The sequence below is a fragment of the Etheostoma spectabile genome, unplaced genomic scaffold (assembly GCF_008692095.1).
Source record: "Etheostoma spectabile isolate EspeVRDwgs_2016 unplaced genomic scaffold, UIUC_Espe_1.0 scaffold00018762, whole genome shotgun sequence".
NCBI classification, from domain to species: domain Eukaryota; kingdom Metazoa; phylum Chordata; class Actinopteri; order Perciformes; family Percidae; genus Etheostoma; species Etheostoma spectabile.
The window spans coordinates 1,239-9,256 of NW_022604446.1; the positions used below are offsets into that span (position 1 = coordinate 1,239).

The 8,018-nt window shown below is 36.8% G+C and overlaps 1 non-coding gene across 1 annotated transcript; it reads left to right on the top strand.

Annotated features, from left to right (window-relative positions):
* The first annotated feature begins 7,215 nt into the window (after nucleotides 1-7,215).
* Nucleotides 7,216-7,297, top strand: trnal-uag (transfer RNA leucine (anticodon UAG)). The gene has a single exon. It is a non-coding gene; the product is annotated as a tRNA-Leu (tRNA).
* Nucleotides 7,298-8,018: the final 721 nt, after the last annotated feature.

Genomic DNA, 8,018 nt, shown 5'->3' on the forward strand with positions numbered 1-8,018 from the left:
TCCCGTCTTGTAGCTTGTACCCACAGTAGCAGTGCACTTGGTGCCCTCATCTGGGTTGATCCTTAAGAAGAATCTTAAAAGAAAAACAGGTTTAAGATTTTCATAATCAAGAGCAGTCATCTTTAAATACAGCCCTTTATTCACTCACACACACACACACACACACACACTTACACTCACACTCACACTCACACACACACACGTATGTGTTTGTGGTTCCTGTTTAAAGGAAGTGGGACATTGCTCATTTCCACAAGAAAACCTATAGTTTGCCGTTAGTGATGTTTTTTCACATGTCTACAGAATATTTCTAATTCTTGATACACAGGTTGCAAAACGTATACCTGTACATACTTTTTGTTGTATGAGGATAGATTGTTGAAAGGGATCACGTGCTCCTGTGGGTCATGGGGTCAAGCCTTCTTCCAGCTTTCTTTTCCTCCCATCTCTCTCAGTTGTTCCAGTCACTGGTTGTTGTTCTACATTGAAATGATGAAAAATTATTTTTAAAGTGCATGCATGGGGTTATAAATACAATTACAACAAGATAAAAAAATGCATGCATTAGTATGCAGGTAACCAGTTTAATGTAGGTAACTCTTATATTGTTAGAATAACACGAATGTTATGTGATGTATTAAAGTTAATCACTATGTCATTATAAAGAGTCCTTAAATAATTTGTTTAACAATCTGTCAAATTTAAGTTCAAGGGGCTTGGAAAATACATACTTTTCTTTTCCACCATAAACCATGGTAGAAAGCATAATACTACTGCAAAGTAAGGCACTGAGGCAAATCTTTGCTGGACATCACGATGGTTTTAAGTGGCCAAACCCTGAAGCTAAGGCAAAACTGCTCTCCATAAATGCTGGAGGCACTGAATTTGCCACCAAAACTAGAGCTTAATGTGATTAACGATGAATTAATTTCCCACACGTCTTTTTTTAGCTAAAAAAACTACACAAATATAGCTGTAATAAGTTGTGCTTAATCATTCTAAAACACTGACAAACCAACCAACAGAATTGGGAGTTTAACGTTAGCATTAACCGGAGGTAATGTTAGCCAAAATACGGCAACAGCAAGCTCATAAGCTAGCAGAACAGACCTTAAACTCCCAGAATATGGGTTACATTGTATTTCAGACAATGGTGTGACAAATAAAAAAGATGTGCCGAACAGCGAATGTAAAACGAGTAGTGTTAGCTTTACCGAACGTCGTAATTAGAGCTAGCTAATCCTCCCCATGGGAAAATGTTAGGTTGGAGCGAGACTAGTTTTCCTTCGGGGGGGAAGCTAGTTAACAGCTTGCTCTAGCCCAGCTATGACACAGGTCGGTAAGTTAACGTCGCCGCTTGCGAAGGCTTATCAGCAGAGATTTTAATGTCACAGAATAAGCAAAGATTGATCTTACCTTAAGCTGCTCCAGCTCTCTCTGAGTAGAGTGTGTGACCGGACTCTGCTGCGCACGGACCAAAGCGGTACTCCTTTGATGTCCCTAGCCGCTACTTCTTTCAACACCTTTGAAGTATCTACCCGCTATTCTTTTGAAGTCGTGAGGTCATATCACAAAATTTAAATTACCTTCACAGCTAAAAGCATAATAAATGTAAATGTAAATGTAAAATATCTTTATAAATGAAATAATTTTAATTGTATAGAGATATTTTATTTTTCCATTTAATTTTCTATGCTTCTTTAACATTAAATAATATTTTATTGAAGTCTGTCTTATTTAACTACAGTATCACTACTGCTGTTGTTTTACAACAGACTACCGCATATTCAAAAAATACAGTAAATCACTGTAAATCAAATGTTACTACCCATAATGCAATGCATATTACAGTAATGAACCGGAAAAGAAAATACGATATTTTACTGGGCATTTTGTTGGTAAGTAACTGTAGAAATACAGTAGAGTTTAACAGTGTACCGCAAATTCAAAAATATACAGTAAAGCACTGTAAATGAAATGTCAATACCCATAATGCAATGTTTATTACAGTAATTAACCGGAAAAGAAAATTATGGTATTTTACTGGGCCATTGTGGTAAGTAACTGTAGAAATTACAGCAAAGTCTAACATGTGATTATACATTTTTAGATAACTAAGAACTAGTTTTTCCTCTCTAGAAAAGATATAAAAGATTTTATATTTCAGTGAGAATACATATGTATTATTTATATACTAGTACATATGTATTTATATTTACATCTACAAATGTATTATATATGGACATGTACATATGTATATATAAAAACATATGTACATGTCTATTTAATACATATGTACATGTATATATATACATAAACATGTGTACATGTATATATCTAATACATATGTACATGTATATATGTACTATATATAATACCTGTATACATGTATATATCTAATACATATGTACATGTATATATGTACTATATAAATACATGTGTACATGTATATATATATATAATACATGTACTTGGTATATCTAATACATAAGTACATGTATATATGTACTATATATAATACATGTGTACATGTATATATGTAACCATATGTACATGTATATATGTATTATTATATAATACATATATACATGTACGTTATAACAGCAGCTGCATTGGAGAAAAACAACTGATAAAAGAACTTGTGTCAAATGTAAAAAGAAAGTTCAAAAAGTTTTTAAAAAGTGACAGAACATCGGGGAAAGACACAAAAGGTCAAAAAAGACGACCATGACGTTGATAAAAACGGATTTCATTTAAAATTTTGACTCGATAAAGTAACTGATAAAGAACTTGTGTGTGTGACAAATGTAAAAAAAAAAAAGGAAAATGTTAATTAAAGTGACCAAAATGTGAACAAATGAAAAAAAAAAAATTACAAAAATGTCAAAAAAATAACTTTACAAATATGGGAAAAACTCACAGAAATTTCAAAAAGGCTCAGAAAAGCTTTTATTAATTAAATGTCCAGGAGACGTATAAATAATAATTATAATAGTTCAATTATAATTATAATATAATTATGCCATTAGGTTTACTCTTAAGCAGGTGGAGACATTTCACTTCAGACACTTGCAGCAACAGATGCTTAAACATCATCAGTCTGGTAACATACTTGATGCTTATACAAAACATAGTAATTAGCAGAGGATGGTTTCGATCCATCGACCTCTGGGTTATGGGCCCAGCACGCTTCCGCTGCGCCAAAGCTGGGGAACAATAGTCTGTAAGGGGGGGGGAAGAAGAGGAAAAAGGGGAAGAGGGAGGGAAGAAGGAAAAAGAGGAAAAAGGAGGAAAAAAGAAGAAATGAGAGAAAAGATGAGAAAGATGCTAAATTACCCATAAAGTGTAAGAGTTGTATAGTTTCTATTAAGTCAGATTTTAATTTAATTGCTGAAATTGGAATGTTTCTGGGAAATAAGGGAAGTTTAACGTAGATTCAAAGGTCACAGGTTCGTCCCCACCTAGTGCCAGATCTTAGGTTCCATCCCCCACCTAGTGCCAGAAGATCCAATTACACTTCCACAACTTTATTGTTTCTACTAAACAAGTTTTGGAGGATAAGATATTAGTAAGGTTGGGAAACAATTTAACAAAATTTATAACGTTTAGATTGACTTTTGAACAATATATCTGATTTTAGTACTGCATACTTTAGTAATCGTGCTATGTTTGGTCAAAATTAAAAGTTAGTCTTTAAATAAGTATTGTTTAGTAATAAATAATTTTCTTTTCTTTAAACAATGTATGACAGGTAAAACCAAGCATTTTTAGTTCTCTTTTCTCTAAAAGCAATTCATCAAAGTCTTTGCAGGGAAGTAGGGTGTACAAAGGAAAGTCATATGCTCAGCATGTGTACACTATAATTTGGAATAATATTGAAATGAAGCCATTAATATAATACATGCCAACTTTATTACATTATTGATCTCAACAAAACAATATGTCTTTAGGTAACGAATCATATTGTTTAGCACAAGAATGACTGACTATACAAAGGTTTTACGCCAGGGAGGAAAATAAGAGAATCAACAATACTTCTGTACAAAGATTAAACACACATAACATATAAATCACAATACATCATAGTATTGTATGCATAGTACAATCTAACTATTTATATTTTCTACCGCGATGAGTAATCTTCTCTTGCGATTGCGGCAAAGCTTCCATTGAGCACAAATGGGTTTTGATGGTAGGAAATGGATGGGCGTTGCCAAGAGGAGGCGCTTTTTTGATTGGCAAGAAATGGATGTAAAGTCTCTCATGATTGCAGAAATGGAAGGGAGCTTTGGGTTTGATTGGTAAGAAAAGGAGATGAGAAAGTGGACAAATACGTTCCGGGTGGCGCCAACGAGTATATGAAAGCAGGTGCAATGGTTGGGAAATTTCAGAAATAGTAACAATTTGGTCTTTAATCTCAATAAAAACAATGTTTTTGGAAACCTATGTACTCACACAAAGGCTAAGACTGACCCTAGATGCTTTGTCATGACCCCATGAAACAACCAGGACAAAAGACCGTGTGCAAAGGTTGAAGGAAACGTGAGAATATGACTACAACAAAAGAAATGATAATTCAATGATGGTGGTAGTCAGTTTAGTCAGAGGTGAATGTGTATGCATGGATGAGTGTGAGGTATGGTGTCAGTGATTTATGCTGGACAGTGTAAAACTAACAAAGATGAGCAGGAGAGGTGCTGGACTGAGAGACCTCTAGGGCAATCACAGATGCACAACCAATAATAAAACACTACTGAGTGAATGCGTTCAGAAAATGAAGAACATTGTTCAGAAAGCTTAATGAAGCTTCATTTGACCATATCTATTAACCACCTGAAAGAAATTAAGTATCTGGAAATATTATGACCTAAGCAATTAGACAAAATAGTGCAACGTAATTTTGAACCGCTCCTAGAAAGAAATCATAGGTAGCCATTGAATTCGAAACTTCTGAAGTTATTGTTGATCTCAGAAACAATGATGAACGACACCATCCTATCACAACGCCCATGCTTGTGTCTTTGTTATGCAAATACTCTGGAAGTCTACTTATTAAGAGTATGCATTCCCATTTTCCCAATTGATTGAAAAAAAGCCTTCCTGAGATTGTTGATCTCAGAATAACCAGATCACAAACTTCCATGTATGTGATATGTGCCAGTGTTCAATCACCTGTCACTGCATTTTCAGCATCAGATGTGTTTTTTATTTTAAAACACCTGCTCCGTGTGAGGGTTGAACTCACGACCTTCAGATTATGAGACTGACGCGCTGCCTACTGCGCCAACGAGGCTATGAAAGCTATTGCAATGGTTGGGAAAGTTTCAGAATACTAACAATTTGGTCGTCAATCTTAATAAAAACAATGTATGTGGAGACCTATGTATTCACACAAAGGCTAAGACTGACCCTAGATGCTTTGTCATGACCCAGAACATATTTGTCCACTTTCTCATCTTCTTTTCTCACCAATCAAACTCAAGCTCCCTTCCATTTTTTGCCAATCCTGAGAGACTTCATATCCATTTCTTGTCAATCAAAAAGGCGCCTCCTCTTGGCAACGCCCATCTCCATTTCCTACCAATCCAAACGCATTTCTGCTTAAGAGAGACTTTGCATTTATAATTTGGAACTAACGAAGACAAGGAGGTCTTCTCTGATATTATCTCTGGAAACAATAATAATTCATGTGCTTTGTTTGCTACTGTCGATAGGTTAACAAACCCTCCAGTACCAGTAGCATCTGAACTGTTATCTACCAAGGCCTGCAATGACTTTGCCTCCTTCTTCATAGACAAAATCCAGAAGATTAGACAAAAAATAGTCAGTGCCTCCATATCCAGTACAGGATATGTGTTGTCACAGTGTTCAAGCAAAACTAGTTCCAATATGAAAGAATTTCATACGATCAACCATAAAAACCTGTGAAGCATGCACGCTACCACTGACTTACATCCCCTAAAGATTGTCAGATCCAGGGGGCCCCGTGTTATCACATTCAAATCACGAATGAGAAGTGCGTACGTCTATGGCAGCTCGCTTCGATAGCTCAGTTGGTAGAGCGGAGGACTGTAGAGTATAGAACTGAAATCCTTAGGTCGCTGGCTCGAAGGAGCACCTTTTTTCCAGAGGCTACCTTCAAGGATCAATAAAGTGTTTTTGATTCTGATGTACAGATGGATGGTTGACCTAAAAGCACAATACTTCTTCCCGAGACATAACAAGAAACAAAAAAGAAATAGGTGTGGGAGACAGAGTTAAGCCCTGACAGAATAGAGAACTACAGACAAACCATGTGAAATAGTGCCAAGTGTGACCAGAAGAACTGGAAAAAAACTAGAACTATAAAGTACAAACCTTTCTTTAAGAAATCTTTATTGTGCTCACAAGGGCCCTTATTTATGAAATGTGCATACGACCTAAAACAGGCGTAGGACGGGGGTACGCCGGTTCCTACGCAGAGTACGGCATTTATCAATTTGAACATGAGCGTGGGCTGCGAAAGAAATCTCACGTCTGGTCCCACCTTCATGAGCTGTCTCTCTGCCTGCATATTTGAGTGGGATGCAGGAGACCTCTCTCTGTTACGAGCAACTGGGAGGGGCAAACGGAAGGGACCTCATGGTGGTGCCACTGCTGGACCAGGTGCGCATGGAGCACATCAAGAAGGGCACTATCAAGAAGGGGGGTGTTGTCCTGACCAAGTATTGCTGTGCCAGAGGGTCCACGTCTCTGGAATCATTTCATTGCCACCTGACCAGGTTCATTCTGTCTAAGTAGTATGTGTTTCATGATTGTACTTTTGTTTTTGAATGGTAAATGAACCACTGTGCTGGAATTTGTAATCAAAAACATGACCTTTCCCATTTTGACAAACTGTTTTGATCACTTGAGGTATTTCAATGAAGTCTTTGGTCTTGGACAGTTACCTTCCAATCTAAAACTGTATATCCTATTATCTCTGGAACAATAGTTGGCAGTTGGAGGATTAATGGCTCTTTACAGTGAATATGAAAAAAAAGATGTTCATAAATTCAGCCCAGGTAAATGCTCAGCCCATATTCACACGGACCTAAACCCACTCACTTAATGCTGGTTACAATATTCTAATAATCATCAATGACAGAGAAAAATGACAAAGAGTGACAACATTGACAAATATACCGTTAGTTACGGTCCCTGTGTGTCTCACGATGTGGAGAGCTGATACATGCAGATAGTGTGGCCGAGTGGTCTAAGGCGCTGGATTTAGGCTCCAGTCTCTTTGGAGGCGTGGGTTCAAATCCCACCACTGCTATTTGCTGATGTTACATAGGTGGAGGACAAACCATATGTTGACTTGAATTTGTATCAGTTACATAATACTCTTATGACATAGCTTGGTGAAGTGACTAAAGTCATTAGTGGCAACGTATTAGACTCCTTGCTGAATCTGTTGTTTTTATCTTTACTGGCAATTCCCTGTTTTTAAATGAACACCCAATCTTAAGTGTTCAATGTGAAATACTCATTCATCAACAAAATTGTCGGTAACTATGACGGGGCGCATACGCTACCACTACCATCCAAAGACTGAGACTGCAGGTATATGTTATATGCCCGTATATGTTTAACGTGTTCATATGTTCTGTTAATTTTCACAATGTTTAAAATCTTCAGTTAACCTAGTCATTCTCCATTTCCCCACAGTAATCCCTCAGCTTTCTTGTGCGCACATTTTAACATCTAAAACTACGGTGCCATTCCTCGCCTAAAACAATATGAGTCATTCCAGTAAGTGAAAAGGAAACTCACATCTACAAAGACAAAGTTGATAGATGTGACTCCCTGATGGTCTAGTGGCTAGGATTCGGCGCTCTCACCGCCGCGGCCCGGTTCAATTCCCGGTCAGAGAATGGTCAGGACTTGACAGATACAGATGTAACATTTGAAAGAGAAACTTTTTGGTTAACTTAGATATGTCAAATTCTTCCTCATTAGTTTAACGCTAGAACCCCAACACTTTAAAGAGTATCATT